This window comes from Macaca nemestrina, chromosome 6 (assembly GCF_043159975.1).
Source record: "Macaca nemestrina isolate mMacNem1 chromosome 6, mMacNem.hap1, whole genome shotgun sequence".
NCBI classification, from domain to species: Eukaryota; Metazoa; Chordata; class Mammalia; order Primates; family Cercopithecidae; genus Macaca; species Macaca nemestrina.
The window spans coordinates 81,588,110-81,601,113 of NC_092130.1; the positions used below are offsets into that span (position 1 = coordinate 81,588,110).

Genomic DNA, 13,004 nt, shown 5'->3' on the forward strand with positions numbered 1-13,004 from the left:
CTCACAGTTCTGGAGGCTAGAAGTCTGAGATCAAGGTATCACTAGGGTTGTTCTCTTCTGAGGCCTCTGGTCTTGGCTTGTAGATGACTGTCTTCTTGTGTTACCACAGAGTCTTCCCCAAAACCTGTAAAAATTTCCTCTTCTTATAAAGACACCAGTCATACTGGATTAGAGCCCACCCTAATGACCTCATTTTAACTTAAATGACTTTATAATTTTAATTTTTTTGAGACGTAGTCTCGCTTTGTCATCTAGGCTGGAGTGCAGTGGTGTGATCTCAGCTCACTGCAACCTCTGCCTCCCAGGTTCAAGTGTTCTTCCCACCTCAGCTTCCCATGTAGTTGAGATTATAGGCACATGCCACCACACACAGCCAATTTTTGTATTTTTAGTAGAGACGGGGTTTCACCACACTGGCCAGGCTGCTCTCAAACTCCCTGCCTCACGTGATTCGCCTGCCTCGGCCTCCCAAAGTACTGGGAATACAGGTATGAGCCACCGTGACTAGCCTTCAATGTCTTTTTAAAGACCCTAGGTCTAAACACACCCACATTCTGGGGTACTATGGGTAGGCACTTCAACACATACCTCTGGAGAGTGGAAACAATGCAGCCTGTAATATCCTATACTGAAAAATACTGCAGGTCAATGTTTAACAATCAGCTGTCCAAAAAGAAAAAGGCCCGAATTGTAGCACTTGCTAACTTCTATGGTAAAATTCCCCCACTGTAGCCAATTTCAAGCTACCAATATGATTCCTCTGAATGCAGTTGGGAAGAGATAAGCAGCAGCACACCATTATATAGTAAATCTACCATGGAGATACAATAGATACAAATAACCTCAATGCATAGATGTAAATAACCCCAATGGCATAGATTGAAAATCAGCAAACTTTCCAGCAAGCTCTTCTGGAAAAGACTAAGCAGTAAATATTTTCGAATTTGCTCAACACTGCATCGTAGTGAAAAAGGAGCCAGGCTGGGTGCAGGAGCTCATGCCTCTAATCCCAGCAATTTGGGAGGCCAAGGTGGGTGGACTGGTTGACCTCAGGAGTTCGAGACCATCCTCGGCAACATGGCAATACCCCATCTCTACAAAAAAATACAAAAATTAGTCCGGTGTGATGGTGTGTGCCTGTGGTCCCAGCTACTCGGGCAGCTGAGGTAGGAGTATTGCTTGAGCCCAGAAGGTCAAGAGTGTAGTGAGCCATAATGGCAGCACTGCACTCCAGCATGGGTGACAGAAGAAGATCCTATCTCAGAAAGAAAAAAATAAAAAAAGGAGGCATAGATAATATGTAAATGAAAAAATAAAAAGAAGCTATAGGCAATATGTAAATGAACAGGTGTGAATGTGTACTGATAAAACCAGTTTTCAACTGGCCTTTGCCTAGTGACAAGAGTTGGGGATATCTAATGGGATAACTGCTCCGTCATCAACTTTCAGCCAACCCGCCTTGTTTTGGCCTTACTCTCCTTCCCCATCAAATGCTTAGACTACTAGTTGCAGGCATCTCCTGAACCTTCTCAGGTTAGATCAGTGGGGCAGTCATAGGAGGTACACCACTAATATCTCCATTTTAGATAGAACTTGCCATTCAGCTGCAATGAATACCAGTAAGCTAACTGCCTCCATCTGCAGCACTGTCAAGATCTACCACAGCACACCAGTTGAGGTAACGTCTTCCCTGGCAGCCCCCAGACAATGACTGAACATGGCAATGGTATGAGGGTCTAGTCATTTCTGCCCAAAGTTGAATTTCCCTAATAAGCAATATTTTCCCCAGAGCTCCACAATGGGTTAGCTGAGATTCTGCTAGATATTTATTTATTTATTTTAGTCTTGCTCTGTTGCCCAGACTGGAATGCAGTGGCACAATCTCGGCTCACTGCAACCTCCGACTCCCAGGCTGAGGTGATTCTTGTGCCTCAGCCTCCTGACTAGCTGGGATTACAGGCGTGAACCACCACACCTGGCTAATTTTTGTATTTTTTAGTAGAGACGGGGTTTCACCATGTTGGCCAGGTTGGTATCGAACTCCTGACCTCAAGTGATCCACCTGCCTCGGCCTCCCAAAGTGCTGGGATTACAGGCATGAGACACCCAACCCAGCCTGATTTTTAGATCTACACCACAGTCTCTTGTCTTTTTCTTCCCCATCATTTTTCCAATAGACTTCTTGTACTCTTAAATTAATGTTATATTCTGCTTCCTGGAACATCCAAAGTGAACCAGTTGGTATAAGGATTAGTGGTCTGAATGTTTATGTCTCTCCAATATTCCTATGGTCAAATACTAACCTCCAAGTTGATAGTATTAGGAGGTGGGTGGGGCCTTTAAGAAGTAATCAGCCCTCATGATTGGGCTTAGTGCCTCAGAGAGCTAGTTTGTCCCTTAAACTATGTGAGGGTTGCAGGGCATGGTAGCTCACGCCTGTAATCCCAGCACTTTGGGAAGCTGAGGCAGGCGGATCACCTGAGGTTGGGATTTCAAGACCAGCCTGACCAACATGGAGAAATCCTGTCTCTACTAAAAATACAAAATTAGCTGGGCGTGGTGGCACATGCCTATAATCCCAGTTACTCGGGCGGCTGAGGTAGGAGAATCACTTGAACCTGGGAGGCGGAGATTGCAGTAAGCCGAGATCATGCCATTGCACAACAGCGTAACTCTGTCTCAAAAAAAAAAAAAGCCAAAAGCAACTACGTGAGGGCACATGAGATGACACCATCTATTACGAAGTCGGCCCTCACCAGACACTAAATTTGCCAGCTCTTTGATCTTGAACTTTCCAGCCTCTGGAACTGTGAGAAATAAATGTTATTTATTAGCCAACCAGTTTATGTTATTTTGTTATAGCAACCCTGTAAAAAAAGAAGAAAAAAAAAAACAAAACATACTGTTCCCCACAACCCCACTCTCACACTCAACACAGAACACTTTTGTGAACAGATGTGTGGGGGGCTGTTCCCAAAACCAAGCAATTCTCCATTGGACACCAATTGGGTATTACATAATTGAATTCAATTCTGACACTATCTACCTGGAATAGGGTAATCCACCTGGCAATTTACCTGGAGATAACGTCAGATCCCACAGTTTAAGGGTTCAGTCTCACAAGATTGCCTTCACTTCAGATTTAAGTATTAGGTTGTCACCTATACTCTGACCTGCTACAAATCAGGGTTCCCACAACCTCCTTCTAGCATTTAATTAATTTGCTAGGTTGGCTCACAGAACTCAGGTAAACAACTTATATTTGCTAGTTTATTATGAAGGATATTATAAAGGATACATATGAACAGCCAGATGAAAAGATAGACAGGATGAGGTATGGGGAGGAAAGCAGGCACAGAGCTGTCATGCCCTCTCTGGGTGTGCTAGCCTCCCAACATCTCTGTATCTTCAGCAACCCAGAAGTTCATCAAATCATGTTGTCCAAGAGTTTTTATGGAGCTTGACATCCATCCAGCCCCACTCCCTTTCCTGGAGGTTGTTGGGTGTAGTTAAAAGTTCCAATCCTCTAATCCTGAAATCACCTGGTTTTTCTGGCAGCTGGCCTGATTCTGAGGCTATTTAGAGGCCCCACCCTAAATTATCTCATTAGCATAAACTCAGATGTGATCAAGACAGGGATATTATGAATAACAAGGAAATTCCAAGGGGTTTAGCACTGTGACAGGAACTGGAGACAAAGACCAAGTTATTTCATATTACACCACAAACTCAAACAAACAAGGGGCTTGGGTTTCGATCAGAAATGACCCACTGTCAATGGGATGTGTGACTGTTGGAGCATGGATAGTCCCTGGAAGAACGTGGTGGCTCAGTCATTAAAACTTACAGCAGTGGCCGGGCGCAGTGGGTCACGCCTGTAATCCCAGCACTTTGGGAGGCTGAGTCGGGCGGATCACGAGGTCAGGAGATTGAGACCATCCTGGCTAACACGGTGAAACCCCGTCTCTACTAAAAATACAAAAAATTAGCCGAGTGTTGTAGCGGGCACCTGTAGTCCCAGCTACTTGGGAGACTGAGGCAGGAGAATGGCGTGAATCCAGGAGGCGGAGCTTGTAGTGGGCTGAGATCACGCCACTGCACTCCAGCCTGGGCTACAGAGTGAGACTCCGTCTCAAAAAAAAAAAAAAAACTTACAGGAGTAATTTGGGAGAATGTTCTGATACAGAGCAATGCCCTTGTTGGGGCAAAAATTCAGTGTGAGTGTGAGAGTGTGTGAGTGTGTGTGTGTGTGTATGTGTTTGTAATAATATCTACAAGAACAATGGAATTGGCCAGCTATTATAAAATTACATTAAGGCCTACAAAAGGTTAATGAAAATCTGAGAGCTTGTTAACAAGTGAAAACTTACTGTGTAGGTCAGACAGCTTCTTTAGTAGCTTACAAAGAGGCCCTTATCTTTTTGCCCTGGGAAAACAGAAAAAAGCTGGAACACCAAACTCAGGACTTAACAGTCAAGAAGATTAAAATACAATTGAACCCAAGGTTAGGTTGCTAGTTGGAAAACTTGGGACTCTGGCATACAGGATGAGGACAGCTAGGGGGATACCCCCAAAGATTTTGGCTGCCAAATCTCCTTTGAACACTCAGTCTGCAGAGGCTGCCTACCTTTCTTACTGAAAGCTAGTACTCAAAAGTAGATAGTTCCTGAATAAGGCAACAGAGTGCCTTCCTGGAAACCTACCCTATCTCTCATGACTGCCAGACCAGTAACTAGAATTAAGTCATGGCCCAAATGGGAATGTGCCAGGCCCAATGTATACCCCCAAAAGCAGCAGCAAGAATTAGAATATATTGGTAGGAAATAAAGGAGTATGTGGGACTGGATGTTGAGGGTGTTTGATCAAGAAGGCTGAAACATAAGACTGGAAAAAAGTGACATTATTAACTTGGAGGTATTTTCAGGATATGAGATTTAATACTCTATCAGGGTCCCAGAGGAGGGTGCAAACTTCCGGTTAGGATGGTTACTATAAGCAATTGCCCATGTTGAGTGAAGTCAAAACACCTAAACTGCTAAAGGAAGATAGTGAAGAACAGGATTAAAAGGGATCAGGGAAATGGGTAGGCTGGAGTAGATATATTATGTGAGGCCAGCAGCCCACACAAGAATTATGTTCCATGGGAGGGCCCGGAGGACACACCATTCACTAAGGTCATCAGGAATGTACCAGTAAGAGATGCACTAGCCTCACTAAAAAGTTCAGTGACAGTTCACCTTTGATAGTCAGAGCTAACGATAAAAGATACTATCACAGGGCGTGGCTTATCAAAAGGAATGGGAATGACGGGCCCCACATGCACATTAAATGCCAGGGGGCAGGGTTTATTGCCAGAAGTCAGGGGGAGTCACAATTATGATGAGCAAAAGCAGAGTGACAGTCAAGGGAGTTCAACCCAAAATGAGTTTTAGAGTTGGCTAACAGAGTTCGGTGTCCCTACGTGCAAAACAGATGGGGAGGCAACAAGAGTACTGCCTCATATATATAATCAAAAAAAGCAAGAGTGGATGGGGAGACTAAGAGTGGTTATCACAATAAAAAACACCATGATCCCTCAATCAATTGCCAGATCTGAGCCAATTTTCAGACTGGGAACCTGTTGATAGGTGGCCAGATAACTGGAGGGAAGGATCCCATAATCATATACTGTAATGATTCTTCTCATACTTCCCTAAAGGGATCTAGCCCTTTTCTCAGGTGACTGCACACTGGAAAGTGGGAAATATTTAGACACTTCAGGGAAGACAGACACAGGGTCTGAGTTAACATTGATACCTACAGATCAACAGTATCATCTTGGCCTTCTTATTAGAGTAGCAGCATATAGGAGCCAGGTATTACGTTTATCCAAAAGTAATTGCGGTTTTTGTCATTACTTTTAATGGCAAAAATCGCAATTACTTTTGCACCAAACTAATAATAAACTTTAGTCTTGGCCAAATCCTGGCTCATGATGGGTACCCTGGGTCCATGGGAACAGTTGATGGTCCCCAGTCCCGGAATGCTATTTGGTATAGACATGCTTGGCAGTTAGAGTAATTCCTACATTGAGTTTTAGATCGTAAAGTAAGACCTATTATAGTAGGGAAAGCTAAGTAGAGTTTTGGAAACTGATCCCTAGTCTACTTCAGACAAAAAAGTAAACCAAAAGCAGTATCTCACATTTTAGGTGGGGATGGAGAAGATTAGTATCAACTCTGAAGGACTTCCAGGATGCCTGTAATCCCAGCTACTTGGGAGGCTGAGGCACAAGAATTTTATGCAGTGAATATGAGAACACTGTGAAAATCTATTGGGAAGTAATAAATTTGTTACACATAGGAACAGTTGAGTATTTTACAAGTGGAATATAGGGCTATAATACTACTTTGGGAAAACATATTGCCAATATCAGCCTAAGAAAAAGAAAAACTGATATTCTTACCTCTCCAAAATGGGCTTTGATAAATCATATTATGTATAAAATGTTCAATTTGTTTTAAGAAATCTATCTTAATAAATCTATCAGTGTTTCTGTTGTTTTTCAATACTTTTGCAGTACTTTTAGCATGGTACTTAGCCACGCCGGACACGGTGGCTCACGTCTGTAATCCCAGCACTTCGGGAGGCCGAGACAGGTGGATCACCTGAGGTCGCGAGTTTAAGACCAGCCTGACCAATATGGAGAAACCCCTTCTCTACTAAAAATGCAAAATTAGCCAGGGCGGTGGTGCATGCCTATAATCCCAGCTACTAGGGAGGCTGAGGCAGGAGAATCATTTGAACCTGGGAGGCGGAGGTTGCGGTGAGCCTAGATCACGCCATTGCACTCCAGCCTGGGCAAAAAGAATGAAACTCCGTCTTTTTTTTTTTTTTTTTTTTTTTTTTTTTTTTTTTTTTTTGAGACGGAGTCTCACGCTGTTGCCCAGGCTGGAGTGCAGTGGCGCGATCTCGGCTCACTGCAAGCTCCGCCTCCCGGGTTCCCGCCATTCTCCTGCCTCAGCCTCCTGAGTAGCTGGGACTACAGGCGCCCGCCACCGCGCCCAGCTAATTTTTTGTATTTTTTAGTAGAGACGGGGTTTCACTGTGGTCTCGATCTCCTGACTTTGTGATCCGCCCGCCTCGGCCTCCCAAAGTGCTGGGATTACAGGCTTGAGCCACCGCGCCCGGCAGAAACTCCGTCTTAAAAAAAAAAAAAAAAAAAAAAAAAATAGCCACTAGGCACTTTAAAAAAAACCCAAAACTTTAAACTTCTTATCTTTTAAGATCCCGACTTTCCTTCTAGGTCTACTCCATGTACCCTACTCCTCTATTACCCATTCTCTATATCTGGAACACCAAATATTTTTATTTTAAAATTGCTTGCATTAAAATAGCAATTTAAGATACAATTTTTTAAATGGGCTCAATTTAAGTCTAAGCTTCATCAGGTTAAAAAACTTAATAATTAAAATATGTAATTAACAAATCAAAGTGTTGAAAGGCTCACAATTAAAAAAAAAATAGCCTGCACCTCATTTCTCTTCTCCCCATCTGTTTTCTATTTTAAAGAGACAAACACTTTTTAGCTACTGAAAGCTGTTTATTCTGCTAGCAAGTTTCATCTTTCTAAATAATATACATTCCTAGCTACCTCTTCATTTATATATTTTAGACCTTATCTCTTGACTTCTTATTAGTAGGATTTTATCAGTTAGGATGCCTCAACTTGTAGTAATCACAATCCCACCTAGTTTAAAAAATGAGAATTACAGTCGAGCACAGTGGCATGTGCCTGCAGTCCCAGCTACTCCGGAGGGAAGGATCACCTGAGCCCAAGTGTTCAAAAACAGCCTGGGCAATATAGGACGACTCCCGTCTCTAAATAAATAAAATTTTGAAAAACTTACCAAAAAAAAAAAAAAAAAAAAAGAAATGAGAACTGCATTTATTTTCACAATTGGAAGCACAGAGTTTATGAGAAGCCTCAGAGTCAGCTTCACCCAGCAGCTCTAGCTCCATTTCTCTGTGATTTCCTCAGTTCTCTTCTCTTCTGTGTGATGTCTTCATCTTTAGATTGGTTGCGTCTCTTGTGGAAGCAAAAGAAATGTAACAGTTCCTGGTTTCACAACAACACACCCAACACCCAGAGGCAACAAAGAAGCTCATTCTCATCTTTCACTCAAAAAAAAAAAAAAAAAGCCCTCTCTCTGAATTCCTAAACAAACCTCTCATAACTCTTTATTCCAAATTGGGTTATATGCCCATTCCTTAACTATGCCCTATGGCCTAAGGAACGCCATGAATTTATTGGCTTAGATTTACCCATCCATAAATGTAGTAGAGTGGCAAGCAGGATGGGATTACACTAATCAATTTAAGTTAATCAGGCTGAACTCTAAAGCTGGACCATGTGGCCAATATCCTATGGGAGAAAGACAGATGGAGGTTGGATCAACAACGCCAACTTCTACTATGGGCATTCAGCACTCACATACTACCTACATCCCTACCACTCCAATAGAACTACTGTATAACACCATATTTTTAAAAATCAGTAACAATATTTACTTCATGTTGACAACGGATGGTAATAGGGTCCGATGATTTTGTTTCCTTTCTGTATAATTGTTACGTTTCACTGGTAATTTTTAATTGCTTCTTCTTAAAAATCCTACAAAATTTACTTTTAATATATCCTTAAGTTTTCCAAATGTTTCATCATATCAGTTTATCAGGGAGCTTATGTATTAGTAAGGGAGTAGACAACAGACAAGACAGGTAAAATAAAGTAACTGCAAATCATGATCATTACTATGAAGGAAATAAACAGGGGAATTAGAAAAAGTAACAGAGGAAGCCCTCTTTGGAAAATGTTTTGGAAGCCTCTCTAAGGAAGTGACATCTGGCCTCAGACCTAAAGGATGACGAATAGCCCTATGTGTGAAGAGCCAAGGAAGCATTCCAGGAACAGAGATGACCAGAGCAAAAGCCTGCAAGTGGAAAAGAATTTGGCAGGCTTGAGGACAGAAAGCAAGCCAATTGGCTGGAACATAATGAGTAGGGGGGAGAATGATAGGGGATGGGACTTTGGAAAGTTAGACTGAAGTGAGATCATGCAGGCTCTTGTAAGACTCAATGGAAAGGAGGTTGAATTTTTCTGAAAGAGTGTGAAGCAAGATGATTTGTTTTACGTTTTTAAAGACCCCTCTCTGATTTCTGTATGAGAGTGGCAGGCAGGGGGAAGGCACAGAAATGGAAGTATGAAAAACAGGCAGAAGTCCTACTACCATTCTCTTCCTTGCAGCAGTTCTATTGTACTGTACATTTTGGGCTATACAGATAGTTTTTTTTGTTGTTGTTGTTGTTTTTTAAGTTTGAACCCTTTTCAAAATGTCTAATTAGCTTATTTTATTAATGTATTGTCCTTGAAAACTACATGTTGATTTAACTGTGAAAACCCACAGGACATCAACATGGAGAGCTACTTGTACTTCTTTTCTCTTCCCATCAAATATGTCTATTTGTCTAGGCTAATTATTTTTGATGAGTTAGGCAGTTTCGTATACTATCTCCTCGGGAAGTTTTGTTAATGGCAGTATATGAAACAACAAGTTTTGCACAGTTTTTACTTACATTTCTCTAATTAAAGTGATATTAACTAGTCAGAGGAAAAAACAGAAACATGATTCATAATAACAAATGTTAAGAAACCATAAAATCAAATTGACTGAAAAATCATTTTTTAAAAGTAAAATATTCGTGCCTTATAATTGTTACACCAAGTCTAATTTCAGGTAGTTAAAAAATTAAGATGTATGGAGAACTTAAAAAATGAAAAGAAAGAGAGAAGTTTCTAGCCAAATGAGTATTTTTACTTCTTCAAATTAATGTTAATACAAAATTAGTAAAAATAAATTCAGATAAAAATTAAAAAATATTTTTTTTAATTGTTGCATGAGTGCTCACTCTATTATCAACTCTATTTCTTACTCATTTATCTCCAGCAATATCTGCCTCTTCCAGTCCTTTCCATGTCACAACCCTTTCCTACCTTAGGGTCTTTGCATTTGCTCTCCTTCCTACTTTTCCCATGGTTCTTCCTACAATCAGTTCCTTCTCATCCTTCCAGATACTGCTCAAAGAAGCCTTCTCTGACCGCCCTAACTGCTCTTCCCATGTAAATGTCTCGTTACTCTTTCTGATAGTACCCTATCTTTTCTTTACAGAAATCATCCCAATATCTTATTTATTTATTTTTTAAGACAGCAGGACTTGCTATGATGCCTAGGTGGGCCTCCACTAAAGCTCGTGGGATCAAGCAATCCTCCTGCTTCAGCCTCTCAAGTAGCTGGGACTACAGGCATGTACCACGGAACCCAGCTTCCGTTTGTAATCCTGTTATTTACTTATTCATCCATCTTTCTCCTCCTCCAATTTCAAACTAGATTGTCAACTCCAAGTGAGAAAAACCCTTTCCTAGGCCGGGCACGGTGGCCCACTCCTATAATCCCAGCACTTTGGGAGGCCGAAGTGGGTGGATCACGAGGTCAGGAGATCGCGACCATCCTGGCTAACATGGTGAAACCCCATCTCTACTAAAAAATACAAAAACTTAGCCGGGCGTGGTGGCGGGCGCCTGTAGTCCCAGCTTCTTGGGAGGCTGAGGCAGGAGAATGGTGTGAACCCGGGAACCAGAGCTTACAGTGAGCCAAGATTGCGCCACAGCACTCCAGCCTGGGCGACACAGCAAGACTCTGTCTCAAAAAAAAAAAAAAAAAAAAAAAAGAAAAACCCTTTCCTTAACACTGTTTTCCTAGTACTTGGCCTGAGGACAGGGATAGAGACAGCTTTCAAGAAATATTTGAATTTATACTGCAATCTGTGGACTCAATATAAATTTAACTAGCTCAAATAGAGTATATACTGTATCCAGCAGGAGTATAATAGGACATAATGGGCCCTTGTAATCTTACAAGGCACAAATTAATTAAGCCACTTCCTAACCAGTTATTAGAAAATCTGGCTACACCTAGTTTGGAGTCCCTTTTATAGAGTCCTTCAGGCACACTCCCAAGTGAGAGACACTGAAGTTCCTCATTTGGGGTAAGGGTACTCACTTATGGCAGGCGCACATTCCTTTGAATTGGAGACTGAAAGGTGCCCAAGAAGTTGAGATAGTCTGTGGTCTGGGTCTACTGCAGACATTGGGGTTTTATGGCATGCAACTGCTCTACTGTGAAGGATTGCTTGACAATTTTCTTTTAGGGAGATTCCTTTTGTATTTAGTTAATGCTGAAGACCTTAGTGGGTCAGCTTTCTCCTTAAGTTGTCAATTCTTCTGAACTTCTGTTTCTTAGCAACAGCTGGGACTCTGTCCATCGACATTGTTCTGTTTCAGCCTCACAAGCAAATAAGAGAATAAGTAGGCATGCCAGCTTGCCCTTTAGTCATATCCCTATACACACAGTGCATTCCGATCCTAGTTGCTATTGATAGATGGTGTGAGGTATCATCATATTTCTGTGAGGCATGAAAGGGGGTAGGCAGTAGAAAATATTTTGGAGGGGAGCTGAGGAATTAGAGTTCTTTATTATCACTTGCATCTCCTTGACAGTCTTATTCCTAATACTAAGATTTCACTTTCTGGTATTCAGTGTAAAAACTCTAGTATTAGAAAAAATGTGGCCAAAAAAAAAAAAAAAATGCTGCAATTAAACATGCCTCTCAAATAATTTGATCTGGTCTTACATTCTTAGACCATAGGCTACAGGCAGAAATGGCTTCCAATAATTGTCAAATTTGCAGAATTTGCTCCAATCTGCTTTTTTTCTGGAAAACTTGTTTAGAATGCCTCTCTTTTCCAATGTACTTTTCAAAACTCATATATAGTAACCAATATACTTGACATTTAAAAATATCTGGCTACCAAAATCTCTAATGCAACACTCAATGACTGAGTTCTAAAACACTGTTGGAGAATGTCTGGATAAAAGATTCACTGCTGCATAACACAAACTAAATTTCCATCTTAATGGTGGAAAGTCCACATTACCCCCCAATCTTACCTCGAATCAGCCAGTTTCAGTTTCTCTGAGGTTTGTTATTTGCAACCCCATTCACAGTCAAACTGAGGCAGGGCTCTTTCAGTTGCAACTGGCTGAAATCCACTCAAACTAGATTAACCAAAGACACAAAATTTTATTTTAAGGATAAATTATTATAAATAATTCAAAGATAGGCAGCAGACCTATCTTTGCAAAGCACTAAGATCAGGAACCAGAAAGCTATCAGTAACTGAGGCAGCTACTATATCTGTGTCTGATATGTCAGCACTGCTTCATGAAAGCAGACTCTGGGGTCAAATTACTTGGGGTTTAGTATCTTTAGCACTTACTTTAAGCAAGGTTTTTAGTTTCCTTACCTGTAGGTAAGGATAATAGTACAGGTTGGGCACCCCCAATTAGAAAGCTGAATTGCTCCAAAATCTGAAACTTTTTATTATTATTCTTTAAATCAGCTGGGGTTTCACTATGTTGACCAGGCAGGTCTTAAAATCCTGGATTCAAGCAATCTTCCTCCCTCATGAAAATTTCTGAGCACCCACATGATACAGCAGGTGGAAAATTCCACACCTGACCTCGTAAAATACATCATGTGTTTCATGCACAGTATTACTGAAAACATTGTATAAAATTGCCTTCAGGCTATGCGTATAAGGCGTATATAAAGCATAAAATAGAAAGCATAACAGAATTTCATGTTTAGACTTGAGTACCCATCTCCAAATATCTAATTATGTATACACAAATATTCCAATAACCCAAATCCTAAACACTTCTGGTCCCAACCATTTTGGATAAGGAATACTAAACCTGTACCCAAATTCATAGACTTATAGCAGTTAGAACACTGGGTGACACAGTAAGCAATCTGAGATTACTCTTGTTCTCTATCACATCTCTCAGATTCTCCACATGCTGCTTGCTACCAAACAAAGCAGCCCTGGCCTACATTTATATTTT

The 13,004-nt window shown here is 41.2% G+C and overlaps 1 protein-coding gene across 3 annotated transcripts in view; it reads right to left on the reverse strand.

Annotated features, from left to right (window-relative positions):
• Positions 1-13,004, reverse strand: part of LOC105471044 (uncharacterized protein C9orf85-like) — a 123,612-nt gene that overhangs the window by 102,337 nt on the left and 8,271 nt on the right. For 2 of the 3 annotated variants that reach the window (XR_011624836.1, XM_071098672.1), the window contains exon 2: positions 12,048-12,155. The gene's annotated coding sequence lies outside the window, so the exon portion shown is untranslated. Of the gene's footprint in view, positions 1-5; positions 6,857-12,047; positions 12,156-13,004 lie in introns of those variants that run through there. The other variant, XR_011624837.1, reaches the window with a different exon arrangement.